The sequence below is a fragment of the Eumetopias jubatus genome, unplaced genomic scaffold, assembly GCF_037043125.1.
Source record: "Eumetopias jubatus isolate StellerSeaLion01/CBP00866 unplaced genomic scaffold, mEumJub1_p1.0 scaffold_12, whole genome shotgun sequence".
NCBI lineage: Eukaryota > Metazoa > Chordata > Mammalia > Carnivora > Otariidae > Eumetopias > Eumetopias jubatus.
In genome coordinates, this window is record NW_028274818.1 from 15,426,503 (window position 1) to 15,446,674 (window position 20,172).

At 34.5% G+C, this 20,172-nt stretch overlaps 1 protein-coding gene across 1 annotated transcript in view; it reads left to right on the forward strand.

The window, feature by feature from the left end:
• USH2A (usherin) overlaps positions 1-20,172 on the forward strand; it is a 716,035-nt gene that overhangs the window by 115,142 nt on the left and 580,721 nt on the right. The gene's annotated exons all lie outside the window — the stretch shown is intronic.

Consider the following 20,172-nt stretch of genomic DNA (forward strand, 5'->3'; position numbering starts at 1 on the left):
GATCCAAATGGAAATTATGATAGTCCTACTTCTAAATTTCTTACTCCAACCTTATCTCTTAACAATACAATACAATGGATTTTTATAATTTTATACTTGCTTTTTTTACTGATAATTACAAATACTGATGTTTGTTTGACCTGCCTGAACACAGATTCGAACTGACCTGGGCCTGTATAGCATACCCTATCTCAAGTCAGAAAAAGCAGCTCTGTATTTAAATGTGGTATCTTCAGCGGGAGCTTTTTACCTGTTCTGATAATACTAATATATAACAATATATAAAGGGCAAATTTACTTTAAAGAGTCAATTCAGTGATTGTATTAATTTTTAATAATTACATATTGCCTTGTAAATAATTGAAAATGCACTGGCTGGGAATGTAAGCCTACTATCTAGTCAAAGAAAAAAAAATTTAAGTTACAGCATGAAGATACTAAGTTCAAGGCAAAATATATTGGTCTTATAACTTTCAGGATACATTAAAAACTGCTTCAACAAATAAAAGCCAAATACAAAGTAGGCCAAAATAAAGACTTGGAGAACTTCAGAGTGACTGTAGTGTGTTAATAAAAGAACATTATGTCTTATTGGAAAGCTGAAAAGTAGAAAAATCATTAACAAAGACAATACTATTTTTATTTTTTGATATTGAGGAACTAATGTCTTAGAAAGTCATATTACAGTTTTACATATTTTGATCCGTAAAGACTGTATCTTTACACATCTCCTCTTTACAAATCTGCCAAGAATTTTCAGCATGGATGTCTTTTGCTTGATATTCAAATCTCAGCTCAAAGATCGATATATCTTTTAAGATATCTTCACTGACCACACAATTAGAGAACTTTTTCAAATCACTTTCTTTTACATTACCCCATATTATTTCCATTAAAGCCTTTATGAAATTAATTTACTTGTCTTTTTCTGTCCAACATAAACAGAACAGTTTCAGTAATATATAAGTGCCCAATAAATATTTGTTTAATAAATGTTGATTGACTGAAAAGAGATTCTGAGTACTGAAGCTCATAGTCAGATGGTCATTTAGAATAGTTATCACAATATGAGCATTATATAAAATTTTTACTTAAATAATTTTTCTCCCTGAAAACCCAAGGTCAAGTAACTTTGGTGTGTAGTCCTGAGAAAACTGTGAACTAAAGTTCTACTTCCCAAAGTCTCATTTACACGTCTGCTTCTAGAAAAAATTCACTTCAAGTATACTAATATACATAAGGCAGACACAAAAAGAATTGTAAAACTTATACCATGCAAAAATTAATCAAAATAAAGCAAGACTGACTATATTAATATCAGGTAATGTGGAGTACAGACAAATAAAATTTCCAGAAACACAAAGAGATATTATGTAATGATAAAAGGATCACTTAAGCACAAAGACAAAGAAATTCTAAACATCTATGTACTAAACAGTAGAGTGGCAATATATGTGAAGAAAAACAGAACTGAGAGGGTAGATATTAAAGAAAAAAGAAACTTCAGTCTCTCAAAAATTGATAGGAAAAAGAAAATTATCAAGAATATGGACCTCAACAATATCTCCAACCAACAAGATCTCATATGTAATGAACAGTCCACTCAACAACAGCAGAATAGATATATAATACACATATACCAAGATATCGTAGGACATAAAGCAAACTTCAATAAATTTGAAAGAATTAAAACCATACAGAACATGTTCTTTGACTACGGTGGAATCAAAATATAAATCAAAAAGAGATAAACAGCATAATACCCTCCAATTCCATCCATGTCATTGCAAATGGCAAGATTTCATTCCTTTTGAAATAAGTCAGTCGGAGAAAGACATGTATCGTATGACCTCACTGATATGAGGAATTCTTAATCTTAGGAAACAAACTGAGGGTTGCTGGAGTGGTGGGGGGGTGGGAGGGATGGGGTGGCTGGGTGATAGACATTGGGGAGGGTATGTGCTATGGTGAGCGCTGTGAATTGTGCAAGACTGTTGAATCACAGACCTGTACCTCTGAAACAAATAATACATTATATGTTAAAAAGAAAAAAAGAAGAAGAAGAAGAGAGCAGAAGGGGAAGAATGAAGGGGGGGGATAATGGAGGGGGAGACAAACCATGAGAGACGATGTACTCTGAGAAACAAACTGAGGGTTCTAGAGGGGAGGGGTGTGGGGGGATGGGTTAGTCTGGTGATGGGTATTAAAGAGGGTGCGTATTGAATGGAACACTGGGTGTTATACGCAAACAATGAATCATGGAACACTACATCAAAAACTAATGATGTATGGTGATTAACATAACATAATAAAAAAAACAGATACAAAATATCTCCAATCACTTGGAAACTAAACAATACATGGATCAAAGAGGAAGTCTCAAAGGAAATTAAAAAGCCAGTGAACTGAATGGAGATAAAAGTACAAAATATTAAAATTTGTAGATGCAGGTAAAGCAGTGATACAAGGGAATTTTATACCAGTCAGTGCTTGCTTTAGAAAAGATAAAGTCTCAAATCAATAATTTGAACTTCCACTTCAGGAAATAATGAAAAGAAGAGTGAAATAATCTCAAAGCAAGCAGAATAAGTGATATCATAAAGCTAAGAGCAGAAATCAATAAAATTTAAACAGAAAAACAATAGAGAAAATCAATGAAAAAAATAGATCTTTGGAAAGGTAAATAAAATTTACAAGCATCTTCCAAGACTTACAAAAAGAGAAAACACAGATTATTAATAACAGAAATGAAACAAGAAGTGTTGCTACACACTTTGCAGGCATTATAGTATAATAAGGACATAACTAGCAACAGGTCTACACACATACATTTTACTACTTTGGTGAAATGGAGCACTTCCTCAAAAAGTATAAATTGCCTACTCACTCAGTATGAAAATAATTTGAATGGTCCTACAACTATTAAGGAATTTGAATTCATAATTTAAAATTTACAAAAAAAAAGGGGTCTCTAAGCCCAGATGGTTTCACTATAAAATTCTACCAAACATTTAGAGTAATTAACATGAGGTCTGTATCGATTACAACAAAATCAAAGAGGAGGGGTGACTTCTTAACTCATTTCATGAAAGTATGATCCTGATATCAAAACCAGACAAAGTAATATACAAATTATTATGGAAAATGCCTATCAAAATCCCCAAAAGATCTTTTTGTAGATATAGATAATAGGATGCTAAAATTTATGTGGAAATATTATAAGATATAGTATTTTAGAAATGTTTCATAAATATATAGTATTTTAAATATTTTTATTATATTTATATATTAAAGATAAAATATAGTATTTGCTTATATGTTTTAGTGTAGCTAAAATAACTTCAAACAGGAGAATAAAATGGGAGGAATCACTCTACCTGATTGCAAGGCTTGTTATATAGTTATATTAATCAATATTGTATGGTGTTGGAGGAAGGATAGACAAATAGATAAATGTAATAGAATAGAGAAATCAGATGTAGTCCACATAAATATGACCAATCAATTTTTGATGAAGGTAAAAAAGCAATTCAGTAGAGCAAAGATAGTCTTTCAACAAATGAGCCTCTAGCACTTGCATATTCACAGAAATTAACACAAAATGAAGTACAAATTTAAATGTAAAATGTAAACAAACACAACTTTTAAAATATAAGAGAAAATTTGGGGGACATAAGGCTTTTTTGGAATCCTTAGACATGACACTAAATATATAATCCATAAAAGAAAAATACTGATAAATTAGGCTTCATCAACATTAAAGATTTTGCTCTCAAAAGAATCTCTTAAGAAAATTGAAAAGGCAATAAGGAGGGAACTGTATGTAATGAGCACTGGGTGTTATATGCAAAGATGAATCACTAAATTCTACCTCTGAAACTAATAATACATTATATGTCAACTAAATTGAATTTAAATAAAAAATTTTTAAAAATGAAAGGCAAACTACAGACTGGAAGAAAATTTTTACAAATCACATATATAAGAAAGAAACTATATCTAGAATATATAATGAACTCAACATTTAGAAAATGACAAACATAAAACAAAAGTGCTATCTAATCAGAAAATGGCCAAAGACATGAAGAGACACATCACTGAACAGGGTATGCAGATGGCAAATAATTCCAGGAAAAAATCTTCAACATTTTCCATTATGGACATGCAAATTGAGACTACAATTAGACATCACAATGCAACTATTATAGTAACTGAAAAGTGACAATTCCAAATACTGGCAAGAATAAGGAGAAGTTGGATCACATATTGTTGATGGGAATATAAAATAGTGAAGCCACTCTGAAAAATAGTTTGAGTTTTAAAAGAACAAAATAGACATTTATCATACAACCTAGCAATTCCACTCTTGGGCATTCAATCCGGAGAAATGAAAATTTATGTCTGTAAAAACCTGTACATATATTTTAATAGCAGCTTTCTTTATAATAGTCAAAAACAGGAAAAAACAAAAAAGTTTCTCAGTGAGTGAATGGGTAAACAAATTGCAATACATCTATACCACAGAATACTACTCTGAAATACAAGGAAAAGAACCACTGACATACACAACTTGGATAAATCTCAAGGGCATTTTTCTGAGTGAAAAATAATAGCCAGTCTCCAAAAGTCATATTCTCTATGATTCCACTTATGTAATATCATCAAAACAACAAAATTATAGGGATGAACAGATTAGTGTTTGCCAGAAATTAGGGATGGTGAGGGAAAGGAGATAGGCATGAGTATAAATGAATATCACAGGGAGGATCATTGTGGTGATGAAACATTTCTGTATCTTGATTGTAGTGGTGGTTATACAAATATACACATATGATAAAATGGCATAGAACTATATGAACACATTGTACGAATGTCAAATTCATGGTTTTGGTGGTGTACTAAAATTGTGTAAATATAGTCATCAGGGGAAACTGGGCAAAGAGCATATGAGACTCCTCTACTAACTTTGCAACTTCCTATGCATTTATAATTATTTCAAAATAAAATACTATCTATAAAAGAGATAGATAAAAGTATCATATTGACATCATCAGGAACTAATGTTGCTTGAAGATAGTGAAGAATTACCTTAAAAATTCCAAGGGAAGACATAGTGAAGAAATATTCAATACACACATCTAATCAAACAATCACTTCAGTATTAAGTTAAAATCTCTTTTTGTATTGATAGATGGTCAGAATGTTACCACTCATCAAACTCATATTAAAATATTAAATATACAAAATGAAAAAAATACAAGACAGGGCAGCATTAAACACAAGATGACAGATAATTATGATCCAAAGAAGTAAATATAAGTCAAAATATATTTTAAAAGAATCTAGTGGTCTTTATGGTCTTGAAGCATGCTTTCTTTAAGTAAATATTTGATGAATTTTTATTCCTTAAATCAAATTTTTTTGTTTTATGATAAATAACATTTATATGCCAAAATGGCAGTTAATTTTGTTTATATTGGGTATAAAGCTCAACCCATAGACAAAGAATAGAGGATGGAATTTCTGGCTATAAAATGAAAGAAAAATAACATAAAATTGAATTTCTGTAGATGGATGGATAGATATAAATTTGAAGGTGACGAATTAAAAAGGAAAAATAGAAGAAACCTAACATGCATTATTGTCTCTATCTTTCAAGTAGAAAGTCAATAGTGCCAGAAAACTTCCAAACTCGTTTTATGAGGTCACCATTGCCTTGACCCCAAAACCGGACAAAGATCCCATCAAAAAGGAGAATTACAGACCAATAATCCTTGATGAACACGGATGCAAAAATTCTCACCAAAATACTAGCCAATAGGATCCAACAGTACATTAAAAGGATTATTCACCATGACCAAGTGGGATTTATCCCTGGGCTGCAAAGTTGATTCAATATCCGCAAATCAATCAATGTGATATAATACATTAATAAAAGAAAGAACAAGAACCATATGATCCTTTCAATAGATGCAGAAAAAGCATTTGACAAAGTACAGCATCCTTTCTTGATCAAAACTCTTCAGAGTAGAGGGATAGAGGGTACATACCTCAATATCATACAAGCCACCTATGAAAAGCCCACAGCGAATATCATTCTCAATGGGGAAAAACTGAGAGCTTTCCTCCTAAGGTCAGGAACGCAGCAGGGATGTCCACTATCACCACTGCTATTCAACATAGTATTAGAAGTCCCAGCCACAGCAATCAGACAACAAAAAAGAAATCAAAGGCATCCAAATCGGCAAAGAAGAAGTCAAACTCTCACTCTTTGCAGATGATATGATACTGTATGTGGAAAACCCAAAAGACTCCACCCCAAAATGGCTAGAACTCATACAGGAATTCAGTAAAGTGGCAGGATATAAAATCAATGCACAGAAATCAGTCGCATTTCTATACACTAATAATGAGACAGAAGAAAGAGAAATTAAGGCGTCGATATCATTTACAATTGCACCCAAAACCATAAGATACCTAGGAATAAATCTAACCCAAGAGGCACAGAATCTGTACTCAGAAAACTATAAAATACTCATGAAAGAAATTGAAGAAGACACAAAGAAATGGAAAAACGTTCTATGCTCATGGATTGGAAGAACAAATATTGTGAAGATGTCAATGCTACCTAGAGAAATCTACACATTCAATGCAATCTCTATCAAAATACCATCCACTTTTTTCAAAAAAATGGAACAAATAATCCTGAAATTTGTATGGAACCAGAGAAGACCCCGAATAGCCAGAGAAATGTTGAAAAAGAAAAGCAAAGCTGGCGGCATCACAATTCCGTACTTCAAGCTCAATTACAAAGCTGTCATCATCAAGACTGTATGGTACTGGCACAAAAACAGACACATAGATCAATGGAACAGAATAGAGAGCCCAGAAATGGACCCTCAACTCTATGGTTAACTAATCTTTGACAAAGCAGGAAAGAATGTCATGTGGAAAAAAGACAGTCTCTTCAACAAACGGTGTTGGGAAAATTGGACAGCCACATGCAGAAGAATGAAACTGGACCACTTTCTTACACCACACACAAAAATAAACTCCAAATGGTTGAAAGACCAAAATGTGAGACAGGAGTCCATCAAAATCCTAAAGGAGAACACAGGCAGCAACCTCTTCGACCTCAGCAGCAGCAACTTCTTTGTAGAAACATCGCCAAAGGCAAGGGAAGCAAGGGCAAAAAATGAACTATTGGGACCTCATCAAGATAAGAAGCTTTTGCACAGCAAAAGAAACAGTCCACAAAACCAAGAGACAACCGACAAAATGGGAAAAGACATTTGCAAATGACATATCAGATAAAGGGCTAGTATCCAAAATCTATCAAGAACTTTTTAAACTCAACACCCAAAGAACAAAGGATCCAATCAAGAAATGGGCAGCAGACATGAACAGACATTTTTCCAAAGAAGACATCCAAATGGCCAAAAGACACATGAAAGAGTGCTCAACATCGCTCGGCATCAGGGAAATCCAAATCAAAACCTAAATGAGATACTACCTCACACCAGTCAGAATGTCTAAAATTAATAAGTCAGGAAACGACAGATGTTGGCGGGGATGCAGAGAAAGGGGAACCCTCCTACACTGTTGGTGGGAATGCAAACTGGTGCAGCCACTCTGGAAAACAGTATGGAGGTTCCTCAAAAAGTTGAAAATAGAGCTACCATACGATCCAGCAATTGCACTACTGGGTATTTACCCCAAAGCTAGAAATGTAGGGATCCGAAGGGGTACATGCACCCCAATGTTTATAGCAGTAATGTCCACAACAACCAATCCATGGAAAGAGCCAAGATGTCCATTGAAAGATGAATGTATAAAGAAGATGTGGTTTATATGTACAATGGAATATTATGCAGCCATCAAAAGGAATGAAATCTTGCCATTTGCAACGATGTGGATGGAACTGGAGGGTATTATGCTGAGTGAAATAAGTCAATCAGAGAAAGACATGTATCATATCATATGACCTCACTGATATGAGGAATTCTTAATCTCAGGAAACAAACTGAGGGTTGCTGGAGTGGTGGGGGGGTGAGAGAGATGGGGCGTCTGGATGATAGACATTGGGGAGGGTATGTGCTATGGTGAGTTCTGTGAATTGTGCAAGACTGTTGAATCACAGATCTGTACCTCTGAAACAAATAATACATTATATGTTAAAAAAAAAAAAAAAGAAGATTGCAGGAAGGGAAAAATGAAGGGGAGGGAAATCGGAGGGGTAGATGAACCATGAGAGACTATGGACTCTGAGAAACAAACTGAGGGTTTTAGAGGGGAGGGGAGTGGGGGGATGGGTTAGCCTGTTGTTGGGTATTAAAGAGGGCACGTACTGAATGGAGCACTGGGTGTTATATGCAAACAATGAATCAGGGAACACTACATGAAAAACTAATGATGTAATGTATGGTGGTTAACATAACATAATAAGAAAAAAAAGGCTGTTCCTGTGGCAGAAAAAAAAAGTCAATAGATATAATTAGGTATTTTATTTAGAGTTCCAAAAAATAACCAGTAGAGAGCTAAAAATAATACAACCAAAACTTCAGTGAAAAACTGGGTACTTTCCTCCTAAGATCAGGAACAAGACAAACATGTCCCCTATTATCACTTCTATTCAACATTGTACTGCTAGTTCTAACCAGGAAAATTAGGCAAGAAAATGAAATAAGAGTCATCCAGATTGAAAAGGAAGAAATAAAACTACCTCTGTTTGTATATAACATGAATTTGTAGGTAAAAAATTCCAAGGAATTCATTAAAAAGCTATCAGAACCAAGAAACAGCAAGGTTCTGCAAGGTTGCAGAATATAAGATCTATATACAAAAATCAGTGGTATCTCAATGCACTTGCAACGAGCAATCTTGAAATTAAGAACACAACTTCATTTAAATAGCATCAAAAGAATAAAATTTAGGGATATATTTAATAAAAATAAAATTTAGGAACATATTTAATAAAAGTAATCCAAAACTTATATTCTGAAAAATACAAAATATTGTTGAAAGGAATTAAAGATCTAAGTAAGTGGAAAGACATCCCATGTTCACATATTAGAAACTTGTTAATGCTCTACAAACTGATCTACAGATTGAACACACCCCCCTTAAAGCCTAACTGACTTCTTTGAAGACATTTATAAGTACTTTTAAGGCACTTAAAAATGGACAAAACAATTTTGAAAAAGAACAGAGCTGGAAAACTCACACCTTCCAATTTCAAAATTTACTATAATGTTGCAGTAATCAAGACAGTGTAATGTGGTTTAAGGAGATAGATGATAGATAGATAGATAGATAGATAGATAGATAGATAGATAGATAGATAGATAGATGATAGGTAGATCACTACAAAAGAATTGAGAGTCTAGAAATAAACCCTCATTTTTACATTCAGCTGACTTTTGACAAGGGTGTCAATAAAGAAAGAATAGTCTTTTCAACATATGATGTTGGGGCAATTTCATATCCATAAGCAAAAGAACAAAGTTAGATCTCTCTTTCACACCATCACAACACAGTCTTGTGTTTTTCAAAATATTGAACGTAGAGTTACTGTATGACCCAGCACTTTACCTCTGAGATATATACCCAATCAAAATGAAAATATATATCCTTGCATAATCTTATTCATAACATTAATTGCTGAATTATTCATAATAATCAAATGTAGAAATAATCCAAATGTCTATTAGCTGATAAATGGATAAATAAAATGTGGTATAACCACTCAATGAGATATTTCAACGCTAAGAAGAAAAAAAGCATTGACACATATTACAACATGTACTTTGATCTCAGGAATGGGATTAGGGGAAGAAGAGGGACAGGAAGAAAAAAAGTTTTTAAAGAGATGCTTCCATATAATATTTTCCATGTACAAAAATCTAGTTTAAAAAATGCATAGAAGGAAAAACATGCTTTAAAATATTAACACGTTTTCTTTGTTTTGAAAATATTTTTCCTTTTTACTTTTTTCTCTCCCTAATTTGCTTTGTTGGTAATTTTTATAGTCAGATAGAAATAAAGAGAATTTTCATTATATCTGGTATGTAGACAGAGAGAAATATATAGGAATCTGAATGTAGACACATTGATAGAACAGTTTTGTGAATTTAAAACCACCACATTTTCTACCTCTAAATCACATTCATATTTACCTTGATTTTTATTATTTTCTTATGCTCCAAATACAGACACAAAGTATATGGATTATTATTAGGTGTGGAAATATAGTGTCAAATACATCTTGGCTAAATAATGTTATAAAAGATTTCTAAAACAATGTTTTTTGTCATTTTCAATGGGAAAACAGAATACACACTAAAAATTTTGTCAACAATGTCAGAATTATAAACTGAAAAATTGAATTCAAGGACATTTTAAAAATTCATGCAATTGCAATCCTTAATAATATTAGGGAGCATACAAGGAAATTAGGCAGTAGTTCAAGTCTCATTTTGTTATAATAACTTAGGAATCAGGCCAGCCCCAAATGGCCTGAGTGACTGTGTCATGCGCTCTGTGTTCTGGAAGGGAACTTTCCCTTTGGCAGTTGTCATTTGAAACTCAATCCAATCTCATAAGATATGGCATGTTTGCCTTATTCTTCCATAAGAAATGTTATAATTCTTCCTCATGTGAGTGCCAAGATCTTGAGAATGGCATGAAATAATGCTCTGAGTCACTAAATCCTAAAAATACAGATGTCAAAGTCAAGACACTTAGAACATCTAAAGCATAATAATAGTATTAATAGTATTATTATTAATAGGAGAGGGGAAAATGGAAAAGAGTCCTTACTATTATTGTGGAGTCCTTATTATAGAGCCCTTGGATCCCTGGGGCTACCATGGATAGGTTTTAGGGCATCTATATATATATATACATATATATGTGTATATATATGTATATATATACATATATACATATATATACACACACATACACATATCTTTAAATTTATGTAGTATGTGTCTGTGTATTTATTTGTTTGTTTATGTTTCTCTGAAAGAAGAGTTTTCAGTACCTTCATCAGACCCAAAAGCTGTACATGAGCCAAAAAAGATGAAAATTCACTATGTGTGCTGGGGAAAAAATAGGTCCATTTATCTTAAAATCAGCCTTGGCTATTAGCACAGATACTTATAAGTTTCCCAGGATGTCACTGCACTTCCTTCTTGTTTCCTTTGAAGTCAGTACATGAGTTATTTAATATCTTTTCTGAGTCAGAGGTTGACTGTTCTTTCTTTTTTTCTCATCTACTAAGTTTAGAAGAACTAGATAGAGCCTCATGCCTGGATGATGCTTTAAAAAAAAAAAAAAGGCATTCTGACGTATTGGAAAAGGGTCTATGAACTCATCCTTAAAGTACATATATAGAGAGATCCTAGTTTGTTCCTTATCTAAGGAGGGAGCAAATTGTCTCCAATCTGCCCCTCCTCTGCCCCTGCCCTTCATGTTTGCTGCCCTTCACCTGCTACAGCCACCTACATAGGTAATGCTGATGGTGTGAAAACACTTGAGAAAGTCCTTAGTATGACTCATGGCCTGAGTCATGTAGAAGGCATTCAAGAAATGTTGTCTCAGTGCTTTCCTGCTTGGGATTTTTGCCATCCCTCTTACCTTCCTTCTTTCTTACTTTGCTATGTTCTTGGATCGGAGAAACCATGAGTTAAGCTGCAACAGTCAATACATGGGAGACCACCCAGAGCAGTGCTTCTCAAACTTCTCACTTGCAAGCGAATATCTCAGATGTCTTTTTAAAAGGCAGATTCTGATTCAGGAAGTCTGGAGTGAGGACTGAGAATCTGTAAAAGTCCCCAGGTGATGCCATTTTGCTGATCTATGGACCACTCTTTAATAACCAAGTTGCTAAAACACGATCAAAGATGTATATGCAAAAGAAGCTGGGTGTAGGTGTGTGTGAGAGAGAGAGGGGGTAAACATGAGTGTGTTCTTATGCATAAGTGTATACAGATGGACAGGAATGGCCTTACTCTGTTCTATCTTCTGAATCCCATCTTAAAATCAAATGGTTTTCTAAATTTTCCATATGACTGAGCCTCTGTTAAATTATAGTCAAATTGTACTCTAAGCTGTGTCCTCAGAATTAAAGAATCTAAACTAAGTGATTTTTTTTAAAAAATGGAAAAAAAAACCCACTAAGGGAATCTGAAAGTTGGCTTAAAACTGAAAATATAGTTGTAATTATATAAAAAGAAAGAAGAATGGTTGATTGTAATGCTCAATAAGGTATCAGTAGACTGCTGCATTAGAGCCAGAACAGAGAGAGATGATTAAGAGACATTAAAAAATAGATTAATAAGGCAGGAGACTAGGGGTTGGAATGAATTAGATGAAATGGAAAGGCATCAGTGAAGGAAGTATTTCCAGGTCCGACCCAAAGAAGATGGAATGATGAGGAATAAGGATCCTACTCACGAAAATTGATTGTTCCGCCAGAGGGATAATTTTCAAGGAAATACATTTAAAAAATGGAGCAGAATATAGTTTCTCCACATAATGTACCATTTCCTGCAGTTCATCAATGCTTTCTCATCTGCTCAGAACTAGGTGTTTGTCATCAATTACCACAACATGTCCAAAAGTCACTGTGTGAATTTTCCAGAAATATATTACCTTACATTTTCTGTTACCCACATATTAAGGTGTACAAATAGAAATAATGCACACACATTTCCTCGGTCTATGAAAAGTGTGACCCTGCATAGTATGATGTATGGTTATTGGCTATAAGCATTAAGATTGTGAAGGATATGAAAGATGGGAAATTTACCTAGAATTTAAAGAAAGACATGAAAACTTGGGCACAAGTTGTGGTCTCTCATTCAGAGACATAAGGAGAGATGAGTAGTAATATTTCTCTTGCAGCTGGAAAGCTGAGTATTAATTGACTAATCTGAGAATGTAGAGGGCCAGATGCAAAGGATAGGAACAAAGGTGCTAACGTATAAATGGAAAAAGAAAGGGAACGTGGATCTGATCTATCAATAAAAACTCGTACTGAAGAAGAACCAAAGTAATGACAAACTTCCTGGAGGTAAAATGGATGAAGCTATAACTGAGGTGAGGTTCCCACCTGCAGCCTAATTTGAGTTACACGTTTGAACACTCCTGGCAGCTCCTTGGGAATGATCTTATCCCAAGGACTATGGTATAAAAACTTGACCAAATAATAATACCCCAGGCATTTAAGGAGGCAGCCTCCTTTCTCCTGCCAGACTAATGTACTGATCATTTCCAGAGGCAGATGCACTCCCAGTATCAAGGGTGAACCAGTGGCAACGACACCAGGTTCCTCAGTGCCATGCAGGACTGGGGATTATTTAAGCTCCGGGTGAGCTGAAGGACTGGTCTCCACCTTGATCTACCTGCATGAAGTTTTGTTACTGTGTATGGGAATGTCACATTTTGAAATGTATAAAACAGATAGGCAGGTAGTGGACATATTGCTTAAAATGCATGAGGACAAAAATTAGTCTGTAAAATCTCATGGGTTCCATTTGTTATGTATTTGTCATGTGTGAAGGATTATGCCAAGCACTTTTAGTCAATTAATTCAGTCCTTACTGACGTTGGTGAAGGAGTTATTAATTTATCTCTTGTGTAGTTATGGACATGGATCCTCAGAGAAATTATGTAACTCCTCCAAGATCACACAAGTAATAGTGGGGTAGAGCAGAAATTCAAAACTCGTATTGTTTGTTTCCAAAGCTCAACCTGAGGTTAGAGATGCTGGGTATTACTTAAACATCTTTTCCTAGCACTGGGACATAGGAGGAATCCACCGCTGATTGCTCATCTGGATATTTACGTATGTTATCTGAAAGTAGGAAGGAAACACATCCGTTTCTTTCAGGATCATTATTCCAAATCCTACTAATTTAGTCCTAACCATTAAAAAATTTCTAAATATTTAGGAAATAAAAATGTGTACATAATTGGCAAATTAATTTCTTGGAACCAATGTAATCTCAAATGGAGATTTGCATGATATTAAAGAGGTAATATAGCTCCCTAGTGCTTGTTTATACCAAAGATTCAGCTTATTATCTTACACATAAACTAATTTGAATATTTTGTAAAGGTATTTTCTTTTAAGCCTGATTTATTTAGTTTCTTTATCATCTCATATGGACATCTTCCTCTCAATATATTTGAGATTTACTTTTTCACTGGTTCAACAAACTAACATAATAGTAAGCAGGCATTCTATTGTGTAAATTCATAGCAACTTTGATCACTTTTACCAAAATAAAACACAAATGATCATTAAACTAAAGAAGTTAACTTTCCTAACAGCGTATTTCTATACACCACTAACTATAGACATAGAAAATATATTTATTCATGTTGGAAATACTTTTTAAATGCTACTGAGATATTTCATATTGATAAAGTCAAAACACCATCTTGTTAATAACTACTATATTAATTTTGCAGCAGATTACAATAAGACTATACTGTATAGTTGTGCCATTCAGATGACATTTATGAAATGTTCTAATTTAACATGGTGACAAATACTGCATGCATCTTTCACAAGTTATAGCTTCCAATCTCTGAGCAAAAGAGACCTAAAACAGCAAAAAAGGAAAAAAAAGATGATGCAATATGAAATTATACCCCTTTGAGAACTAGAAGGACTATAATTATAGTACTTCCTCTTAATACCATTCAAGTATGTAACATTGCTGGGAACAACAGTGTGTGGGGAACCTCTTTACACTCTTTCAGTCTTGAACACTCAAAGTATTGGGAAAAAATGTATTCCATTCCAACTATGACTTTGAGCATGCTTCGGTGTTTTACGTTTTTGAACTGTTCCTTTGAGATTGTGGTAGGGAAGTTTGGAAAGCAGTTTTCCAGAAATACCTTTTGGAGGGGGAGGGAAGCTATGAAAATATACCAGCCTGACAAATGATAGACATTGTAGAATGGAAAAGAAAGCACATCTTTGTTTTACACAAATGTAGAAGGCTTTCTTCTCAAATGAGTATTTTCGACAGCTGAGCAAGATGATAAACAGCAGTATCACAAAATGCTTAAATGGAAACAAGTATTATGATGTACATTATTCACCTGGCATTCTCTAATTTATGATATTTATATGTGGCAGATACCACTGCAGATTCATTTATTTATTTTTGAAGTGGAATGAGTATCTTACAAATGTAGCCTGTTATATTAATGTGACATTGCTTAAGGGAGTCAGAAGCTTAAGGAAAGAAGTATCTATACTAGAAATATGTAGGAGTTTTTAGGGTCCACATCCTACAGCTGAGCTAGCTCCTAGCAGGGAGAATATACTGTGTAAAGATCAATTGATAGATAGACAATGTATGGATGAATGGATGAATGGATGGATGGACAGATAGATGTATTTTTCCTTAGAAGGACCAGCAATGCTGTAAATGATTAGATGTTTCATAAATGCTTTCTTAAAAAATTGCTATAATAAGTCTATTGTTAGAATTTACATTCAGATGATTAGTAGTACAAATACTTCAATATTGACTCAGTTTGGGAAGATGATGTTTCTTTGATGCTCAGTGATGGACCTGTCAATAATTTAATGAGATGCATGACTAAGAAGAAAAAAGAGTAAGACTGAGTCCCAAGGAGCACTTGACTTAGTGCAGTGATAGAATAGGTAGCAAGTACCAAGCACTAGTTCTTAAATCTTAGTGTTCATAAGAATCACCAATGCAACTTTTTAAAAATGAAGATTCCTGGGCTCAAACTTCAGGGACTTTTAATTCTATAGGTTTGAGTTATTTGGTTGTAGATAATCAAAGAACTTAACTTTGGAATATACTAAACATATGTTGTAGATTTGTGTATTCCAAAATTATCAGTACTTAGAAATGGTATTGCTTGATTGAGATGAATATTTTGAAAACTATGAATATATAGTTTTTTTTTTTACTTGAATGGAGAAGAATTTGGGGCAAGTAGTCTGTTACAGTTGTAACTAATTCTCTACTAAAATTGAGTAGGAAGTTGTGATTTTTATAACTCCCGTTATATTTGACAGTATCTCCTGAATATATTTCAGTTACATAACAACTGACTTTAATTAATTTACTTAATCAATAAACATATATCTTAGGCATGCTATGATGTACCGGGCACTATGCTAGTCAAGGTGTACATAATAGTAAACAAGAGAAACAGAAACCAGTGAATTAAATTTATTTTTCCTGGGGCGCCTGGGTGGCTCAGTCATTGGGCATCTGCCTTCGGCTCAGGTCATGATCCCAGAGTCCTGGGATGGAGCCCCACATTGGGCTCCCTGCTCTGCAGGAAGCCTGCTTCTCCCTCTCCCACTCCCCCTGCTTGTGTTCCCTCTCTCGCTGTGTCTCTCTCTGTCAAATAAATAAATAAAATCTGTAATAAAAAAATAAATTTATCTTTCCTGAAATGTCTTGTTTACTATTGTTGGGTTTTTTTTGTTTTTTGTTTTATTTTTTTATTGTTATGTTAATCACCATATATTACATAATTTGTTTTGGTGTAGTGTTCCATGATTCATTGTTTGTTCATAACACCCAGTGCTCCATGCAGAATGTGCCCTCTTTAATACCCATCACCAGGCTAACCCATCCCCCTACCCTCCTCCCCTCTAGAAACCTCAGTTTGTTTTTCAGAGTCCATCATCTCTCCTGGTTCGTCTCCCCCTCTGACTTGCTCCCCTTCATTCTTCCTCTCCTGCTATCTTCTTCTTTTTCTTTTTTCTTAAAATATGTTGCGTTATTTGTTTCAGAAGTACAGATCTGTGATTCAACAGTCTTACACAATTCACAGCGCTCACCGTAGCACATATCTTCCCCAATGTCCATCACCCAGCCACCCCATCTCTCCCACCCCCACCACTCCAGCAACCCTCAGTTTGTTCCTGAGATTAAGAATTCCTCATATCAGTGAGGTCATATGATACATGTCTTTCTCTGATTGACTTATTTCACTCAGCATAACACCCTCCAGTTCCATCCACGTCGTTGCAAATGGCAAGATCTCATTCCTTTTGATGGCTGCATAATATTCCATTGTGTATATATACCACATCTTCTTTATCCATTCATCTGTCGATGGACATCTTGGCTCTTTCCACAGTTTGGCTATTGTGGACATTGCTGCTATAAACATTGGGGTGCACGTACCCCTTCGGGTCCCTACATTTGTATCTTTGGGGTAAATACCCAGTAGTGCAATTGCTGGATCGAATGGTAGCTCTAATTTCAACTGTTTGAGGAACTTCCATACTGTTTTCCAGAGTGGTTGCACCAGCTTGCATTCCCACCAACAGTGTAGGAGGGTTTACTATTGTTGTTTTAAAAGAAACTTTGTAAGGGTTTATTTTCTTTTCATTGCCAATGATAAACCCATCTTGACTTTAGAATTTCTGTTTTTAGGTGTGTGTTGTATTAACCATCAATTGTGCCCAACCACTCTCAATAGTTTCTTCTAAGTGTGGGACCTTGCTATGGAAGTGTGCCCTGGTTAGTCTCTTTTGAGAGTTCATGGAAACTGGATTATTCCAGACTTCAATTTCCACTGCAGATCTCTTGCAATCAATGTTGTGAAACCCCTTTCAGATTTGGTTGCCCATTCTCAAATTGGTATAGTGCACCTTGGGTTCTCCAGTTTTTAGGTCCTTCAGAAGTCAGATGCTCTGTGACTTTTGTCTGCTTTCTCCCCCACAGATAGTGATACCATGCCGGTCTTCCGACTATTGATGGTTTGTTCCCACTTGCTACTTTTTGGGGGTTTCTGCAGATAGCTGGTCACCTAGTTTTGTTATAAATATTATTTATGGCTTTTTTTTTTTTTTTAGTTTTGCTCTTTAGTTCTGTCAGTATGTTAGGAATTGGGTAAGACTTAAGGACTCTGTGGCCATATAATCATTACCCCTGATTCCTCTGAGGTCTGTTTCAACTTGTACTGCCTAACTTAAATATATAAGGTACATGGAAAAAATGCAAGCCCAAACAATCTCTTGTTGTTTGCTTTCTTATGTGATAGCTACCATTTCTCCTCCTTTTTCAACCTACTTTATCCATCAAAGCCTATCCCTCCCTCCACTTTTCACCTACTCACTACAATGCTCAATTGCACTAACTCGGCTTTTCCTGTACTTATCTAAACTCAGTTCTTTATGGGTAATTTAAGTCTCTTGCAAAACTGAAAAAGAGGCCCTAAAGACAAGTGGGAATGAATGGTAAAATGACTCTTCAACAGGTAAGCAGCCAGGCATCAATGTGGAGCTGACTATTTTCTGAGCCAAAAGACTAATGATGGGAAAGGAGAAATAAGCAAACGAAGCACAAAGTTGAGGAAAAGGGGTAAGGAAGGCTGCAAAATCAGCCAGACAGAAATTGGACAAACAGTAGTGAGAATGAACAAACTCAAAGTTAGTTCCTTGAAAAGATTAATAAAATTGATAAACTCATCAATAAAGAGGAGAGAAAATGCAAATTGCCAACAACAGAAATTGTAAAAAAAAAAAAAGAGACATCACAGCATGTTCTACAAACACCCTGATATCATGAATAACTCTCTCCTCTAATTTGACATCTTAAGTGAAATGAACAAGTTAACGTGAAAATAATACAAGAAGAAATAGAACATTAACATAAGCCTAGGAGGAAATAGAAAATTTAATACTTCATACAAATTAATGACATTGAATTTGTAATCAAAATTCAAGCTTCAAAGTTCCCTTTCAAGAAGGAAAACTTCAGGCGCATGTGACTTCACTGGTGAATTCTTTGATAACATAAAGGAATAAATCCTATCAGTCCTACATAAACTTTTAAAACTGAGGAAAAGTATATACTCGCCAAGTCATTTTGTGAGGGCTACCTGACCCTCATCCCATAACCTGACAAACCATTTAAAAACAAGTCTATCAGGAACAAAACAAGAATGTTTTTTCTTACAACTTCTATTCAGAATTCTAACAGAGGTCAAGTGTAGTGCAAAATGAAAAGAGGAAAAGGCAAACGTAGCTACAAAACAAATCCTGTGCAAGGTTTCCAACCAGATTGCTGCCATCCAGCCCTTCCTATAGAAACTCTGGGGCCATCACTGAGGTCGCATTATGTTATGAGAGCCTAGAGAGGCATGCTGAGGCCACATCATGGAATGTGGACTTTGTTAGGTAAGCAATAGGGAGCTATTGAATATCCATGAGCATAGAAGTGATGTAGTGGTGTTTCTAGTGTGGAGGAGGCAGTGGAGGCAGTCCACCCCAGTGGGGAAGAGTAATGTATCACAGGTATCATTTAGAATTGCTAGTACCTGGTGATAATAAGAAGCAAAACAACTTTTATTTGATTTTAATTTTTTTTTTTTTTTTTTTTTACAGAAAGTGTGTCCTCTTATTTTCTGAATCCACTTCACCTAAAAATGTCACAGGAGTATCATTATCAGAATTGCAGTAGATGAAAATTAATTTGATAGTTTATTAAATAGATCAGGGGAGAGGAACAGATTCATAGAAATCATTCTATATGCACTTGCTAGGTACTGATAGCAATTCTGAGGGAAGAAGTAGTGGAAACTGAGAGGTATTTCTCTTGTAATTTGACCTTATGCAACTTACAAGATGCATACCGTGTAGTTGTATGTGAGCAAACATTTGTTGAATAACTATGTGAATGCACGAGCTCCTCAACAGGGAAAATACGAGTTAAAGAATTTGTATAAAAGAAAAGTCTATAGTCTCTATAAAAGAAAATACTGTTCTGAAGAATGTACTCACTGCTTACAAGATGTCTTTTTTGCCCTCATTTGTATTTCTTTTCTATTCAAACAATACCCTCCAAACCCACTTTAATTTTCAGGGCAGTCTTCCTGTTTTTAAATTTTTGAGTTTGCTTTTCAAATTCTTACTCTGCTTGGTAACATCAACATTATCTCATTGGCGTTTAGTGAGTTCAATGAGAACATGTAATCTATAGCATGTTAGATTTTTTCTACCACCAGCCAGATGAGTACATAGGAAGATATATATTTCTGCTTATTTTAGAAGTGTTGCTTTAGGTTACTTAAAATATAATATATATTACAGAGAACCTCTGATAAATATTGATTGTCCTCACATAATTTATTAATTTTGAAATCATACTT